The sequence below is a fragment of the Microcebus murinus genome, chromosome 6, assembly GCF_040939455.1.
Source record: "Microcebus murinus isolate Inina chromosome 6, M.murinus_Inina_mat1.0, whole genome shotgun sequence".
In the NCBI taxonomy this organism is placed as follows: domain Eukaryota; kingdom Metazoa; phylum Chordata; class Mammalia; order Primates; family Cheirogaleidae; genus Microcebus; species Microcebus murinus.
Window position 1 is genome coordinate 90,896,880 of NC_134109.1, and position 18,299 is coordinate 90,915,178.

The 18,299-nt window shown below is 34.0% G+C and overlaps 1 protein-coding gene across 3 annotated transcripts in view; it reads right to left on the minus strand.

The window, feature by feature from the left end:
- The window catches only part of WDR72 (WD repeat domain 72), a 220,135-nt gene that overhangs the window by 93,463 nt on the left and 108,373 nt on the right, over positions 1-18,299 (minus strand). The gene's annotated exons all lie outside the window — the stretch shown is intronic.

Consider the following 18,299-nt stretch of genomic DNA (forward strand, 5'->3'; position numbering starts at 1 on the left):
TTTTAAAATAAGTGTTAGTACCTAAATGTTAACCAATATCAGATTGCTTTGAAAAACAAAAACTTGTCTTATGGACTTGCATTTGATTTTGCCCCAAGGATTGGCACAGTGGGTTCCCATGCTTCAATCAAGTTCATGTTCATTTATGAGACCATCCTTGAGTACCCCATGCCCTCACGCCAACCCATTGCTTTCTATCCTCTATCTTACTTTCTTTATTCTTCCTAGTACTTATGATTATTACCATATAGTATACAAAAATTGTATTTGTTTGTTGTGTGCTTTATCCACTAGCATTCAAGCCCCACCTTTGCAAGAATTTTGTACATTGCTTGCTTCCAGTGACTGGGAAATGATGCTGGTAAATGACATTTTTATTTAAAGACTCAATAAGTATATGTTGAATTAGTGATTAGCAAATTTATACAATAGAACGCCATTTAAATATTTTAAAATAATGGTGTAAACTATATTGATTGGTGGAAAAAAAAGGTGTCCTATTAGGCAGAAAAAACAATTCCCCTTTTGTAAAATTATGTATGTGTATAAGCCAGGTGTGGTGGTTCATGCCTGTAATCCCAGAACCTTGGGAGGCCAAGGTAGGAGGATCGTTTGAGCCCAGGAGTTCAAGACCAGCCTGGGAAAATAGCAAGACCTAGTCTCTACAAAAAGTAAGAAAAATTAGCTGGGTATGGTGGCATGCACCTGTAGTCCTAGCTACTTGGGAGACTGAACCAGAAGGATTATTTGAGCCTGGGAGTTGGAGGTTGCAGTGAGCTGTGATCATGCCCCTGCACTCCAGCCTGAGTGACAAAGTGAGACCATGTCTCTAAGAAAAAAAAAAAAAGAACAAAAATGACCATGTATGTGTATGAATATATGGCTATTATATATATGCAAATATACCTACACATAGATATAAATCTACATATATAGAGAATATATAAAGTGAGAAAGAAAGTCACAAAATACATGCACCAAAATGTTAACAACGGTTGGGAAGAGGGAATTAAAATAATCTTTATTTATACTTTGGGGTTTTTGTTTTTTGATTTGGTTTTCTGAAATTTTTTATAGTGCTGATACAATTTGCGATCACAAACAAGGAAAGTTTTAAAAGCAAACCATAAAAAATTATGTGGCAAAAAGCAAAATGGGGAACTAACTGTAAAAACATATTTTCTACCAGTAAGATAGTATAAGGGTTAATATAATTATTAATAAATAATATTTGCAAATCAATAATAAAAGCAGTACCATACAGATGAAAAATTGGGCAAAGAGCATCAATAACAACTCACAAAGAATAATGTTAAACTTAAATTATTTTTTAAAAAGTTTACCACAAGTAAATCAAAGAAGTGCAATTAAGATGATACCATTCATTGCCTATTAATTTAGCAGAGAGAACTTCTTACATTATTTTATTATGTAGTATTTGATTATGTACATACAAAATACTATATAAACTATATAGTTAGTCTTTTTAGGATTATCAATGTATAAGAGAAATGTTTTATAGCAAGAAACATGGAGAAAACTATATAGCATCATTATTCATAATTATCCCAAACTAGAAAAAATCTAAATGTCCATCAACAGTAGAATAGACAGCAATTTGTGATGTATCCACGCAATGGAAATTATACAACAATGAAAATGGAAGAACTATAGCTATACTCAACAGCATGTATAACAGGTATGAATCTCATCAACACAATGTTGATCAAAGAAACCAGACACAAAAATTAATTCTGTATGATTTCTTTCCTATTTATTTCAAAAATCAGAAGGAAACAATACACTAGGGTTTAGGAATGCATGCATAGACAATAAATCTACAAAGATAGTGGCTATCTTTGGAGGATAAGGAGAGTATAGTTTCCTGGATGCTTGCATGTTTTATTTCTTAACCTATGTGGTGACTGTACAGGTGTGTGCTTTGTGATAATTCATTGAGCTGCACATATGTGTCTTGTGTTCTGTTTATTTTTTTCTGTATATGTTATACATTTCATAGTAAGCAAATAATGTGAATAAACTGTATAAAGAATATTAACAAAGTGCCCCCACTCCAGTTAAAAAGTTGAATCTGCCCTGATTTCATATCCTACTATCGGAGGTAACCACTATTTTGAATTTCATGTTTAATAATTTCTTTGCTTTCATTTAATGTTTTAACCTTAAATACCTATACCTCATTGACTTATTTAATTTTTCGTGTTTTTATTTTCATATGAATACTATTACACTATTGATAAATTTTTCTTGATTTTCATTATTTATGTTGAATACTACACTGTGAGACTCAGGTGTTAATGATTATAACTGTAGCTCTTTAATTTTCACTGCTGTGAAGTATATTACACAATATAACGATAGCTTATCTATTCATGGCTTTTATGTGTACATTTAAATTATTTTTAAGATTTGTTGTTATGAAAATTAAAAAGGCTACAGTGAATATTCTTCTGGTCAGATATCTGGTGCGCATTTGCAAAAGTTTCTAGAGCAAAATTGATAATTCATAGGATATGTATATCTTCAATTCTGTAAGATTATCCAAAATTGTTTTCCAAGTGGTTATACCAAGTTGTAATCTCAGAAGCATTGTATAAAGAGTTTCCATTGCTGCACATCCTCTTTTACACTGCATCTCTCATTTTTGTCAATATGGGGGATATACTAAATTGGTATCCCTTGTAATCTTCATTTCTTTAATTATTACTATTGAGTATCATTGCAATATTTCATTGGGTTTTCATGTTTGCCCTATAAAATATTGACTGTGACTTTTATAAACTTTCTATTTGTCTTTTTTTTATTAATTTTTTTGAGTTATAAATTTATTTGAGAGGTAACCTTTCACTGTTTATTTGTTCCAAATACTTTCTCCCTGTTTGTGGCTTGTGTTGTCACTATTTGTAATAGTGTTTTCTCATGAACATTAAGTCCCTATTTTAACACTCTCAAATTTAGGAAACATTTACTATAAAGATTATACTTTTTGTCCTCTTTTTAAAAAAGGAAAACTTTTGCTATTTGGAGGAACTTAAAATTTTTTTTCAAAATTTAAAGTTTTATACAACTTTTAAAATCTTTCATAGTTTTATTTTTCCTTTTTTTTGTTTGTTTTGCAATTAAGAACAATTTTCATGTTTATTTATTTTGATATCCAACTGCTCCACCATCATATGTGAACTCGTCCTTTTCCCACTGATCTCTATTACCTGGGGCATCAATCAATTTATCTAACACTACATAATATTACATTGTATAATAGCGCCAGAAAAAGACAACGTCTTCTTAGGTAGATTCTTCAAATTTTGTCTTTTACTCTTTCATGTTAATTTGAGAAAAAGTTTGCCAAGTTCCAGATCATATCACCCACTTATTTAGACCATGTTTAATTCTTTTAATAGATGTTTATATTATTTGATTTATTGTTTAACTCTGTAGCATATATAACCATAGACCCCTTTTTATTTCTTTATTATTTTTGTTGCCTCTTGCTAGAAGTTTGTCAGTTTTGATATTCTTTTTACAGAATCAACTTTGTTTATGCTCTCTAGGGAATAATGCTTCTCCTGAAAGATAGTTTTGTTGAGCATACGATTTTAGCAGGACTTATTTTCTTCCAGCATTGTTGAAGGTTTTATTCTGGAATCCTGTGGCTTTCTGTCTAATGCAGTGGAGATGTCAGCTGCTGGTCTGTCACACCATCTGTCTTTACTCTCTGCTGTTTTCTTAGATCCTTTTGTCTTTAATATTCCACACATTCACTGTGATTCTTCTAAGTGTGGATGGTTTCCCCCAATCCTACATTGTATCTAAGAGTTCCTATTAATATCTTTCATTAATTGTGTGAAGTCGTCAGACTTGTCTTTTTGAATATTTTCTCTCTCCTTCCCATTATTCCCTTATGGAACTCAGATTAGGTATTTATTAAAGGCTCTCTCTCCTTCCATACTTTTTCTCTTTGTCGCTTTGTGCTTCATACCGGGCAATCTCTTCAGAATTTTTCTTTTAGTTTGCCAAATTTATGCTCACCTGTCTCTGATATGCTGCTTAATTTATCCATTGAGTTTCTAATTTTGATTTTTTACATGTTACATTTTCAGAAATTCTATTTGGTCCTTTTAAAAACAAAACAGATTGGTCATTTTATAATGTTATTTTTTTAATTCATACTTTAAAACCATTATTTTAAATTTCTTAAACATGCTTATTTATATTCTGTATATATAATTTTAATTTTTAAAATCTTTGTGGGTATGACTCTGCTTTTTGATATTGCTGATGCTTTCCTGTTTCCTTGGATATTTTAAAATTTGTGTGTGTGTGTGTGTGTGTGTGTGTGTGAGAGAGAGAGAGAGAGAGAGAGAGAGAGAGAGAAATGCAGTGAGAACCCTTTGAGACACGGGTGGAGGAGTATTCTTCCAGATTAGAGTTTGGTTTGTGACTGCCAGGTACTGAGAGGTACTATAAACAGGACCCTCTTTAAACCAAAATTTTCAGCTTAATAGTTTTTCATTCCTTGAAAGCAGTGTGAATTTTGACACCTGGATTACACGTTATTGATTGTCAGGCAAAACTATTTTTCCCAATATCTAAGGCTAAGAGCAACAAAGGCAAATATTTTTATTATCTGCGTTTGTGGAACATATCCCTCGCTTGGTTCACTTTTTCAGTGAACATGCAGCTCTTAGGGGGTAATGGATTTATGCAGTGACCTCCCATCCACCCTCCCATCACTGCCTTGGACCCAGATATTCTCCCTCATCACCTGTGTAGTGGTTAAAACTAAAGCCAGAAGTACCCAGGGATTAGCTCTTTCAGCTTTCTGTAACCTATCTGGAATTGTGCTCCCAGTTTGTTTTTTTACCTCTAAGAATTTCCTTAAGTTTCTTCTTAATTCAGATATGTATTATTTTTAAAATAGCATACTCATTATTTTTAAAGAATTGAGAAGGACTGATGTTCAGACTATTAGCACACAAATAGATAGAACCTGAGTTTGCAAAGAGCATTAAAAATTAAAATATTCAGTTTTGATAACAGAGAGAGAAAATGAGCACTCTCATATACTGCAGGATGAGTGTATGTCGGTATTTATTTTATGAAAGGCAATTTGGCGAGGTATGCTAATAATTTTAAAATACTATATGTCCTTCAATCCAAAAATTTTTTTAAAAATAATTTATCCTAAAGGTATAATTTAAAAGATGCACAAAGTCATATGAAAAGTTCACTGTACAATTTGGTATATCAATAAGGTAAAAATAACTTAAATATTCCATAACATAGATTTAGCTAAATATATATTATATATGCACACAATGAAATACTATGCTGTTATTAAAAAGTAGTCTGTGTAAAATATATAATGTCATGGCAAGAAATTTACATATATTATTGATGGGAAATATCTAGACCTTTAAAAGTATAATCCATTTTCTATAAAATTGCAGGTTTCTTAATATCTCCTTTTGCTTATATCTATTTTTAAAATTTCTACAAAAACCTATATTTTACCCTAATAAACAAAAAGCTCTTTTAAAAAAAATAATCAAAATTGCCAAAGAAAATGTCAATAAGAGATATGGCCAGCTAAATGTTTTTAACATGCATCTCCAAAAGAAAGTGCATTAATCAGATTAAAGAAGTTAAAAGCGTCAGAATAAGATTTACAAGATCAATAATCAGAAGCTAATATTTTAGGCATATAAAGAACTCACAGAAATTAATTAGTAAAATACCCATATCTCAATAAAGGAGATAAAAAAAATATTCCCAAGGGAAATAGATTTTGAACTATTTGTCTCAATAAAAGGAAACACGTATAAAATTTTATATATTAATGCTATACTGGTTTTGATCTCTTAAATTAACTAACATTTTAACAAACTTACAAACAGACAAAAAGTAGAGTTTTCTATGCTGTTGAGCGCTTACTTCAACCAGAACTCTTCTGGAATCTAGATAACCATAACTCTTTTCAAAAACATTGTGTATTCAGTGTATTAAAAGTCTTAAAACGTTCAGCACTAAGGCAGATGCTACTTTCTACTTCATGTTCTCCATTCCCAGCTCCACCCTTTGGGTCCATCCCTGGTTTTCATTCATTCATTCATTCATTCATTCAGCATTCATTCAAGTGGTCCGTGCAGAGTACCTGCTAGGTGGAGCGTGGGGTGGGTAGCTTCCACACAGTAAGGAACAAGGCCCACCCAGTACCTGCATGGATGCAGCTCATCCTGCACTCTGGGAATGGAAGAAAGGCAAGTTCTAAGCAATTACTGCACAGCTTGATGAGAGGCATGTAAGGGAAAATATAGAAAACTGAGAAGGTGCGCAACAGGCACCCTACATTCAGCCTTGAGGATAAAAGAAGTTTAAACAGAACTGAAAACAAACTGAGACTCGAAAGATTAAGGAGAAATGAACTAAAGAAAAGTGGGAGGCAAAGTATTCCAGACAGAGAAAAGAGCATGAGAGACGCCCACGGTGATGACTGGAGGAAGGGTGAGAAGGTATGTATATTGCACTAACTGTGAAAATTTCAGGATGGATGGAGGATAGAACACGGGAATGTAGAGAATGAGCCGGACAAAGAGATAGGCGCCAGATTATATACATCCTTATAGATGCTATGAAATTTCAAATGTATCCTACTAGTAGTTAGGACCTTTGAAGGGTATTTAAACAAGGGAATCAGCTATTCACAATATAGAGCTCTGGTTTCTCCTGGATTACTGGCTAATCAAGCAGGCTGATTGGCAAGGTTCCACCCTCCTATGCACTTTCACCTCCCCAAAGCTATAATCTTCCCCAGCCATGGCATCTAGACCTCCCCAATCACTGGGGCAACCAAAATCGTAGCAATGATTCAAGCACTATGACACATTCTCTTCTTTTTTTGTGTGATACACATAGCCACAATAAGCCCATTGCATTGCCATAAACAAAAAAAATCCTAAATTCCTGTTTCTAAATATAGTCACCTTATCTCAGGAGCAACCTGGACATTTTACATTATTTTAAAATCATAAATGTTATTCCAAATTTATTTAACATAACGACAAAGTAGATTTCCATTTGAAAACAAGTCTAATATTAGGACTGTGGTCCCCAACAAACCCACCACCATCCAGGGTGGCCTGTGAGGAACTGGGCTGCACAGCAGCAGGTGAGCAGTGGCTGGGGAGCTAGTGAAGCTTCATCTGTATTCACAGCCGCTCCCCATCGCTAGCACCCCTGCCTGAGCTCCGCCTCCCGTCAGATCAGCGGTGGCATTGGATTCTGCATTATAGTGAACTATATAATTATTTAATTATATACTACAAGGTAATAATAATATAAATAAAGTGCACAATAATGTAATGCCCTTGAATCATCCAGAAACCATCTCCGCTCCCCCCGCCACCCTCCCTCCATGGAAAAATTGTCCCCCATGAAACCAGCCCCCCGTGACGTAAAGGTTGGGGACTGCTGTATTAGATCATAAGTATAAACCCATTTCTACGTTTTAATGTGCTAAAATGATTAAGTATTATTCTAGCCTGTCATCACTGTTTGAAATTTTAGGGAACATATTTTCAAAAGAAACTTGAAAACGTAATTACCATTATTTTGGACATAAGTAATGTAGAAAAAGGACAATAAATGCCTACAATGTAATTCCTAAGTTTTTACATATTATAGATTGGGTAGACACAATATTTGGTAATGTTTAGCAAAAGCCATAGTAAATCTTAACCTTATTTATATATGATATACTTCTCAAACAAAAATTCTACTATACGTAGTATGTGTGAACTAAAATAAAATCTTACAGCTCCCCACCCCCACTGCCTTACTGAATGGACCCTCTCTTGACCAAGGGGATATCTTAAAACTAAATTGCCTGCCATGAGGAGGGAGGTCAGACATGCTTCATCATGCCCCCTGCCTTCTTGGAGATATCCTTTGCAATTTATTAACAGGCCTAAGGCTATGCAAAACAAAGCTGCAGGTCCTCAATTTATACAACAAATATATGTTCAGTGGCTTGTCTTTGATTTACAGGCTTACTTATCATAACATTTGAAGCCTTTAAACAAAAGCTTCATGTCTTTAATCAATTAAGCATCAAAGAGTCTTTAAACTCACCTATAACCTGTAAGTCCCCCCCTTCAAGATGGCCCACCTTTTTGGGCTAAACCAATGCATACCTTCCACATATTGATTTATGGCTTTACCTGTAACCCCATCTCCCTGAAATGTACAAAACCAAACTGTAAGCCAACCGTAACAAGTCCACTTGCTCAAGGTTTCTTGGATGTGGCTCCGGGTCATGCTCCTCAAATGAGGCTCAGAATAAACCTCTTTAAAATTATTTTACAGAGTTTGGCTTCTTTTCCATGAACATACTCTAAATCATGACTGAATAATGTTGTGCAAAACATAAGTATAATTATATGAATTTTAGAATGATAACATATCTAAAACATCATTCTAACAAAAGTATTTTGTAAACATTCAAGAATCTGGTTGCAATAAAAAAATCTAGAACAAGCCATCACATGAAAAAGTGGTTCATTCAATCTATGCTACTGCAAAAGTGTCAGGGCTAAATATAAATTGAGAATCTAGGGGTGAAATAATGCTGATACATCTACATGTGAATGCTATAAACAGCAGGTGGGGAGTAGGAAGAGGCACACAGCCCTGAATTCTTTGTCTTGAGTACACAGACTTTGGGAAAAGCTACTGAGTCAGAAAGTCTACGAGTAGAATCCCAGATGGCCAGCGGGCAGAAATTATCCTTTTACTATCCTCAAGAACCCAGAATAAATGAAAAGTAAAATTACAGTCAACGACATGAAATTAAAACTCAAAACAACTCAATATACATATAAAGAGGAAAAACAAAAAGTTCCAAAAATTTAGAGAAAAAAAATGTAACAGGTATGAAGGCACAAGTCTAATGCTTTTATTTTTAAAAAGTCTATTGATTTATTTTCTTTTGCCTTCATCTGACTCTATTCACAGTTTGTGCTTTTTTCTTCCTTGTCTACCTGATTCAGACAGACAATTACTCGATGCTTTTGAAGGTGGAAATGCACTTTCTACCACATTCTAATAATTTCTCTCTCAAAACATATTAGATCCCCCACTGAGTTTATTATAAAAGGATTTGATCTGCCCAACCCACCATAGTCATAAAATACATTGGGTAAAACTGATGTTCAAAATTACCCTTAGCGTCTCACATTTGTGACTTTTTATATAATAATATTTAATACACATATTTAAATGCTAAGCAAGAAAACATATAGACAGTAAGTTCTATAATATTTTAGATATTTAGTTATGTTAGAGAATAAAGAATTTAGAAATTGTCCAATCTGACTCTTTCTCTTTAAACTACTTTCTACTTTCCGCACTCTATTCACGGCATCTGAGGTCTTTACTTTCTAGTAATTTCACTTCTTTTGTTCTTAATCTTCTTTTCCCAGTTGTGCTTATCACTTTAAAGACATATTTTAATAAGATAAAAATTGGGGAACTCTGTCTGTAAAATTTAGTTCCTAGAAAAAATAAAGTCTAGTAATTTGAAAGTGGACTAAAGTGATGAGTAACTCTAAATAAAAGCTGCTGGCTAATTAAGTATCGGCAATGAGCCTATAACACATTGGAAAATCATCATAAAAATATACAAAGATTTTGCTCCTCTAGTTACACTGCTAATTTCTAAATGCTTTCCATACATGAAATAAATAAAAACTGTAAGTCACAGTTGAAGTATTATGAGTATCATTTATGCAAGGAAAAAAGAGAAGAAATTCTAAAGTGTGTTTCTATACTCAAGAGAAAGTACCACATCAAAAGATTTATGGCAATTGAAGTTTTTCAAGTGAAGATAGCATAGATGCTAAAAAAAAATATGTCTATGTATTGAACACTATCACTGAGAAATTTTGATGATTAATATACACCATGTTTTATAGAAATGATAACATCACTTCTTGAAGTTGAAAATTTTTTGAGAAACAAGTCTACAATGAAGATGAATTTGTAACCTAACTAATAAGAAGTTATCTTCAAAATTTATGCCACAAAAAAGAAGATAATATAGTACCCAGATACAAAAAGAAATTACAGCAGCTGCCCACATCTTTGTTGCTAAGAAACTACTTTTGTGTTATGAAAAATTAACAAATCTTAGAAGGTTTGGAAAATAAGAGTTGATTTCTAGTTAAGATGGAAAAGTTTAGACTTTGAAGCAAACTATGTCTTTCGAATTCACACCAATAATAGATAAAATATTTTTAAAGAAACTAAAAAATGTTTGGCCAGGCTTAAAAATAAAATAAACATCTCAGAGGACCAAAAATAGAATGGAAAAAGAAACACAGAGTGCTAGTGAAGCTAAAGTCACAGGCCTACTTAGCAACAGGTCTGTAAGCAGGCAATTCGGCTTTGGCATTCAAGTCCTGAGGTTAAATGTCAGGAAGGTGAAAACCTTAGAAAAATCGTAATGTAACTGGTCGCTGCATGAACCCACAAGCTAATTCACCGATTATGACAGATACATGTCCACTATTGGTACAGTCCACGCACTATTCTGGACTAAAGGCCTTGAAAAGGTATACAAAAAGCAGCAATAAAACAAACCAACAGAGAATATCAGCTGAGTGGAGAGAGAGAGAAAGAGAGAAATACACAAAAAGAAAAAAACACAAGAGAAAAAAATGTTTTCTCTAAAAATGAGCTTGCAAACCAAAATTTCAAAATCTATAGGAAATCTAATACTCAGAAAGACAACTAAAAAAATAAAAAGTCAAATACATATTTACTCCAGATGAAATCAATGCTATAGAATGAACTGGAAAAAAAATGTATTATGTATGGTCATCAAAGAGAAATTGAAGGAATGACATTCATGAAAATGAACAAGAATTTATGAAAGAAAAGAAACAAAAATAAAATGAAAAAAATGTATTAGAAATATTAGGAAAAGTATACCAGCTATATAAAAAATGTAATAGGAGCACAACTTTTGGATTGGTTGAGTAAAGATCACTGAAACTATGCTCCTTCCAAAAAGCAAATATTGCCAAGACAAACTTTTTCTGAACTCCAGAAATAACCAAAGGTTTGTGATAACCCAAAGATCTTGTTCTCCTCAGAAAAATGGCTGGGTCTCGGTAAGAACAGCGAGCTTCCTGGCATTTCAATTTTCCTTATTCTAATCGCTCCTCACTAGCTCCCTAGTAGCTTTGAAAACCGGCAGCCCACCAGCCACCGGAGGAGGTATATCATGACTGGATAGCCTCAAAAATCCTCATCCCCAGAGAACTGTCAACATTTTGCCAGCCTCTTGGCTCCCTGAAAAGCCCCACTCACTGAGCTTGTCATCATTTGGGAAATTTACAAGTAAGTACCTGCGGAGTTAAGCCCAAATTCATTGGGTTGACACACCCAGATTTCCAGGCTAGTCCTTTACTCTCTTTTCCTGTCTCCCTTTGCACCTCTTTTCCTTCATTTGGTCAGATTTCTGTGACTGATCCCCTCCACGCCTAACATTTCCACATGTGTGCTTTTGCCTGTGCTTGTCACCCCAACAGCAATCCTTCCCACCTTCTCAGGCTCCATCCTCAATGCTACCTCCTAAAGTGCTTCATCCTTGTCTTCCCCTACCCTGTACTCTCTCTCTCCTTTCAACTCTCTAGCGATGACTCTCTGTATCACATTTTTAGCCTTAGGTGGTCACAGAATTGCTCATGCATGAAAGTTTAACCTTCCCCAAGGTGTGAAGCTCTTTTAATCCAGGAACTCTCTCTATTCGTGTGAGCTACTTGAGGGCAGTATTCATGTCTGATTCCTTTTTTAGGGGGCTATTTCCCAAGTCAATATTTTGCAAATAGCAGTGTTCAAGAAAATTAATCGAGTGAAAAATTTTGATATCTCTTAACACAACCGGCAAAACGAATGCACAAAATAGTACTGACCAATGAAAGCAGTTTGTTTCCTCTTAACTGTAAGGAAGGAAGTGAACAAACATAAGCATCAACTTTATTCTCACCACTTCAATAACCAAAGAGATAACAATAATTCCCAAGAAATGTTTGTCCAACCTCTTAGCAGAAACATTAAACAAAGCCTTTTTTTTAAGGGTGGGATAAAGAAAGCTCAACACCATAGTGGGCACTACCTAATGCAGCTCTATCACTGCCAAATATCCCCAGTGCCTTAGAAAAGGAAATGATGCTCAGGTCTAATTTCCAATAGAGTGGGGCTTCCAATCATAAAACAGCTACCCTGGAATAAAAAAAAAAAAAAAACACCAGAAAGAACAACAACAGAGTTCTACTCCATCGTAACATGTCAAAGTCTTGTTTAAACATGGTCCTAGAAGTCAGTAAAAGTGACCCTTAGTTACTGGTACTTTAACAAATAAAATATATTTCTAGGTTTGTAATCAGGATTTTATGATTCTTCCTAATCATATTCTTTTCTTGGTACACAGTGGCCTTTCACCAAATTACGGGAAAACATCCTGAAACATCAGAAAAATTTTCTAATTTTAAAATCTCAAGAAGGTATTATTACATATTTGTGCTCTAAGACATGCTTAAGTCGTGGTTACTTTAACATCAAGCTTCTCACTAAGAGAATCCACTCCATCTCTTGACATCCCTGTTTCTTTCTTTTTCTTTCTTTCTTTCTTTCATCATAGCTCACTGCAACCTTGAACTCCAGGGATTAAGCAAGTCTCCTGCCTCAGCCTCCCAAGTAGCTGGGATTACAGATGCACCCCACCTCACCCGGCTATTTTCTTTGATTTTTTTTTGTAGAGACGGGGTCTCCCTATGTTGCCCAGGCTGGTCTCAAACTCCCGGCCTCAAGCGATCCTGCTGCCTTAGCCTCCCAAAGTGCTGGGATTACGGGCATAAACTACCATGCCTGGCAAAATTTATTCATTTATTTATTTATTTTTAGAGACAGGGTCTCGCTCTATCACCCTGGCTGGAGTGCAGTGGCCCCATCACAGCTCACCACAGCCTCAAACTCCTGGGCTCAAGCAATCCTCCTGTCTCAGCCTCCCAAAGTGCTGGGGTTACAGGCATGAGCCACTGCACCTGGCCTCCCTGTTTCTTGTAATGGCAACAATATTCTCCCAGGCCACCAGGCTTATATCTGGATATTATCTTTTCCCTCTCTTCACTTCAGTCCTCTTTTTCTTCAATGCCTCTCACACCATGTCCCCTCCTTTACAATTTATTAACCGTCCACTCATCCATCTATCCATCAAACATCCACTAAGTATCTACCATTTGCTGTGCCTGGAGGACTCAATGGTGAGCAGAACAGATACAGTCCCTGAAGCATGCAGCCTGCAGCCTCTTTCATCTCACTTGAACTCTTTCCCCACCTCCTCTCCTAATTGCAGTCTGTATTTGACACTGCTAGCTGATTCTTCTGCTATTAACAGTTGGTCTTGGCCTTATGGCCTTTTCTGATTTCTCTGCCTCTGTGTCTCTCTCTTCTCACGCCAAGAATGTCCTAACACCCATCTACAAAAATTGTACTCCTAAAGAAAGTTCATCTCCTCCAAGAGACCTCTCTCCATAAACCTTTCCTAATCTCCCTTCCCAGTTGTAATCTGGCCTTCCTTGGACTTTACATGACAATGTCATTTCTTTTCCAGCCTTTACTGTTTGTCACCACCACATGCACAAGTGTCATTATTCTTCACCCACTCCAGTCTCTTAAAAGCTGAGTATGCCTCAACCTCTGTTTATTATATTAGCAGAAATTCATTCTGTTAAGAACTCCTTAAACACAAAATCTTTATAGAAGATTTCATTGATCTTGAAAGGGCCAGATAAACCCGAATCCTATAATCATGGAGGGTAAACATACTGATTCCATTATATTTTCCTCGTAGTAAATACTCAATACTGAAACACAATATTAATAGTTGAAGATGCTATTCTAGGTCTTTTTAAAAAAAATAATAAAAGTCAGCACTTATTATTAGGTATGCTTTTGTGTATGGTAACTTGGGATTCAGCCTTTGGACATCAGTCCTGCACATTTCAGTAAGCCTCCCTCTAACCTCTATGTGACCAGAGAAATTCACTTAAGAAACTGTCGCCTAAGTGAAAAATAAATGTCCCACAACACTAGCTCATTGAAGCACCTAATTACAGGGTCAGTCAAAAGTCAACCTGTTCTATAACAGATTGCCTCCACCAGTGAGTTCCTGTCCACCGACAGCTTCAGTTAGGATGTCCCCATTGCTGGATCCTGGTATACTTGGCTGTCATTGCCCTGATGTTGGACGATGTCACCTCAAAATCTTATTGCTATAGAATTTGAGGTAATTTGGAAAAGGACAGAAGTTTTCCTTACATAAGCCATGTCTTCACAGATTAGAAGTGGAAACCAATGTTTTCTATCTCTTCTCTGAAAATACGTGTGCCTAAAATCATTGAACACTTTTCTGGTTCTTTTTAAAATTCTTTAAAATAGAATTTCAGGGTGAAAAGATATGTGCCTTTAAAGCGTTTGTTAAATTATTAGATTACACCAGAAAGCCTGTTTCAGAACACACTTCAACAAATATGAGTCTGTAAAAATTACTATTTTTGTCATACCATTAAAGAATGTAGTACTTCTTTTAATAATTATTAAATTAGGAATTTAATTCCTATTTAATTTAATTTAATTTAATTAATATTTATTAAATTAGGAATAATATTTATTAATAGGAATTTTGCATTGCTGGTTTTTAGTGAGAAATGCTTAATAATTATTTGTATTTTTTTGTGATTTAAGTGTTAATCTTTACTCAATTTCCAATTTTACTATTTATCTTTTCATTATCAACTTGTAAGAGTCCTTTATATATTTATATATGCTTATATAAAGATATTAATCCTCTATTGAATATATTGCAAAGATTTTTCAAGTCTATCATTAGGCTTTTAAATCGCATTAGAGGTTTTGGGGGTTTTTGCAATACAATTTTTAAAAATTTTTAAGCAGTAAAAAAAATCATTTTTTCATGTATCTTTGATATTTTGCCACTCTAAGGCCCTTCCTAATTCAATTACTAAAAATATTATTAAATATTTCCTTCCACTAAATCTATCTTCCTTTATTTAAAAATTATAAACCTAAAGTTTATTTTTATGAAAGGTAGAGAGTAAGGATATAATTATATATTTTATACAAAAATTGCACTCAATTATTCAAAAGCCACTTACTAAGTTTCCTCTATGATTTTAAGTGTCATTTTTTCCAAAGAGCAAGTTATGATTTATATACATACTCATTCCTGGCCTCTTGCCAGCCCCCCCACCCCCATTTACCTATTCACTTGTTCTTGAACTAGTTTCAAATGGTACTGCTTTATTGTGTGTATGTACGTGTGCATGTGTTTACACAGACAGATAATATATGTGACATCTGAGAAGGAAGCCTCTTGCACATCATTTATCTATTTTCTAAGTTTTCTTAGATCAATTTATACATTTATTGGTCCACAAGAATTTTACAAGCAACTCATGAAGTTCCCAGAAACACACTAAAAAGATTTTGAAATTTACTATTATTAAATGCATAGAGTTGTAAGCATGGCAATCTTTGAAGTAGCACACTCTCCCTCTGGGACTACATCATTTATCATTTAAAATATCAAGATATTGTTCATGTATTTTAGTAAGTTTTAAGACATGGTTTCATATGGGTCTTGCACATTTCTTTTTAACTCTAGTCCTATTTATTTTCTATTTTTATTGCCATCACAAATGGAATTCTAATTTCCTTATATTTTCTAATTGGTGTTATTTGTATATGAGTTTTGTTTTTAGCCAACTACCTTGCTTAACATTATTTTTTGTTTTATTAAAGTTTCTGATCTGTTAATATTTTATGCAGAGTGTCCATGTGAATAAAGGTAATTTGTTTCATCTTTTCCATTTTTAAAAATCTTTTGGCATTTGCTAAAACTACCAGAAAAAAAGTTAAATAATAGTAGGGATGATAGATTATTGTAATTTTTATTGGCATGATTATTGCTGCTTTTTAAAAATCATTCGATTCATATATTTTCTTAATATTAGATGATAAGTTGGAATGATTTTCCTAGTTCCATTTATGTAAGTAATCCCTCCCCTTTAATCCTTGTCATTTGAAGTTGATTTATGCAGTAATATTAGGTAAACGAAAGAATACCATGTCCATTTTTATAGCATAAACTACTAATGATTGCATATCAACATATAGTCCTAAATAGCTTCCCGGAGATTTTCCAAAAGAGAAAACTAAAATACTATTTATTGGAAACTTGGTTAAAAATCTAACCAGAGTAGATCTGTAGGTACTGATATAGAAGGATGTCTGCCAAATATTTTTGACTTAACAAAGCAACTTATAAAAACAGCATTTATAACATCTCATTCCTAAGTAAAAAATAAATTCATGCATGCACACACAAATCTACACTAATGTTTCTATTTTATGTTCTAAAAAGGAGCACATCAACAGAGTCATCATAATGGAGGCTAACACAAGAGCTGTGATTTGAAGAGTGAGGAGAGGTTTCTTTACCATCCATAAATGTCAGGGTCCTCTGTGCACTGTCAAGCACTCACTTCCTAAAATTCAGTCTTGATGCATTAGTGATACATGAAAACCAATACTACTACACTGTATTTGGGAAAGCCTTAAATTACAACATACACTGAACCTGAAAAGTCGAGTTAACTCTATATATTACTGACATGATATCCAGGAAAAGAAAATGCTTTTATATTTTCCCCCCTCAAATACATCAAGGCATGCCATCTACTTTAGCTGATTTAATACACATAACCACATAAAAATTTCATGGAAAGTACAATTTAAATGCTATTTTCCCTATCTACCTTCTCGTCTCTGAGGGCGGTTTACCACTGGGATCCAACTTACTCTAGGAACTCTGCTACCTCCCTTGAAATACATGTCTCCATTAGCTGATGGCCGGTCCCATATTGGTTTACTTTTTCTTTACTCTCTTTCCTAAGACTAGTCATTTTCCTAACAAGATACAGGTTCCTAATGTACAAGCTCCTTCTCTGCCTGCTACCTTGCCCTTTTGAAGATTCTAAGGTAGAAAATACAAGTTAAGAAAAAAAGGGAAAGAATTCTTAATAAATGTAATGGTAAATACAATATTTCTATTTTATCCAATGCTAAAATGCTTTCATACAATTTTTAATTTAGAATTATTTGGTTTGAAATATAAAACTGGGAACTGATGCAGATATTGACTTAAGAATGCCTTGGTTTATAAAGATTTATGACGTGGGGCATAATGAGGGATTAGTCTCCATCCCGGCAGCAAATTAATTAATAAATTAATTAATATAATAATAACTAAATGTTTATTGGGTAGAAGACTTTTGTTAAGCAAGTCTAATAGTCCCTCACAGTGCACAAATAGGTTACGAGGGATTTTGTTTTTCTTTCTGAAATGCCTTTCTCTCTCTGTCCTTGAAAAGATGGTAAAGCTCCATTCTAGCCTACAAAGCAAAAGTCCCTAATTGTTTTGAAGCCCAAAGCATTATGGTTTCTAAAACAGACAGGAGCTGGCTTGGGACATATCCTCATCAAACTTTCTTTGGGGTAACCAAATACAAAGCTGAGAACCTGCTCACAATAAAAGTAGCTGGTGGAGGAGAGGCTGAATTTGGTCTTTTCTATGCCTCTAGGTCTAGTCTCAGAATAATTCTAGATCATTTGCTTAATTTAAAAGCTGAGTGTGTGTGTGTGTGTGTGTGTGTGTGTGTGTGTGTGTGTGTGTGTGTGCAGAAAGAAATTAACACCTTTCCAACAATTTACCATTTCCATGATGTAACTTAAAGTGTCTAAACTTTAATTGAAAATATATATCCATGGAGAATCACAATATCATTTAATTTTACATATGCAAAACAAAGTATATTCAAGTACTTCAGGAAGGTAAGAATATATGTATTTTAAAGTACACACAAACATAAACCCAAAATGCAATGTGTACCTCCCCATGATACAATTGGAAATGTGAAATTATTTTGCCATGTCTATTCTTGAAATTAAGAAAGTCACTGCTTTAATCTATCTTTTCTTGGTGTTACGTAGTTTGTCTTAAGATATTTTTATGGAAAAAAAGATCTAGACATTCAAAAGAGTTCATTTATATGTATCCATGGGAATTTTATCTTCATTGACAGAAACCAGTAACTACTTTTAAAAGGAATTTTTAAAACTGATTAATAAATGTA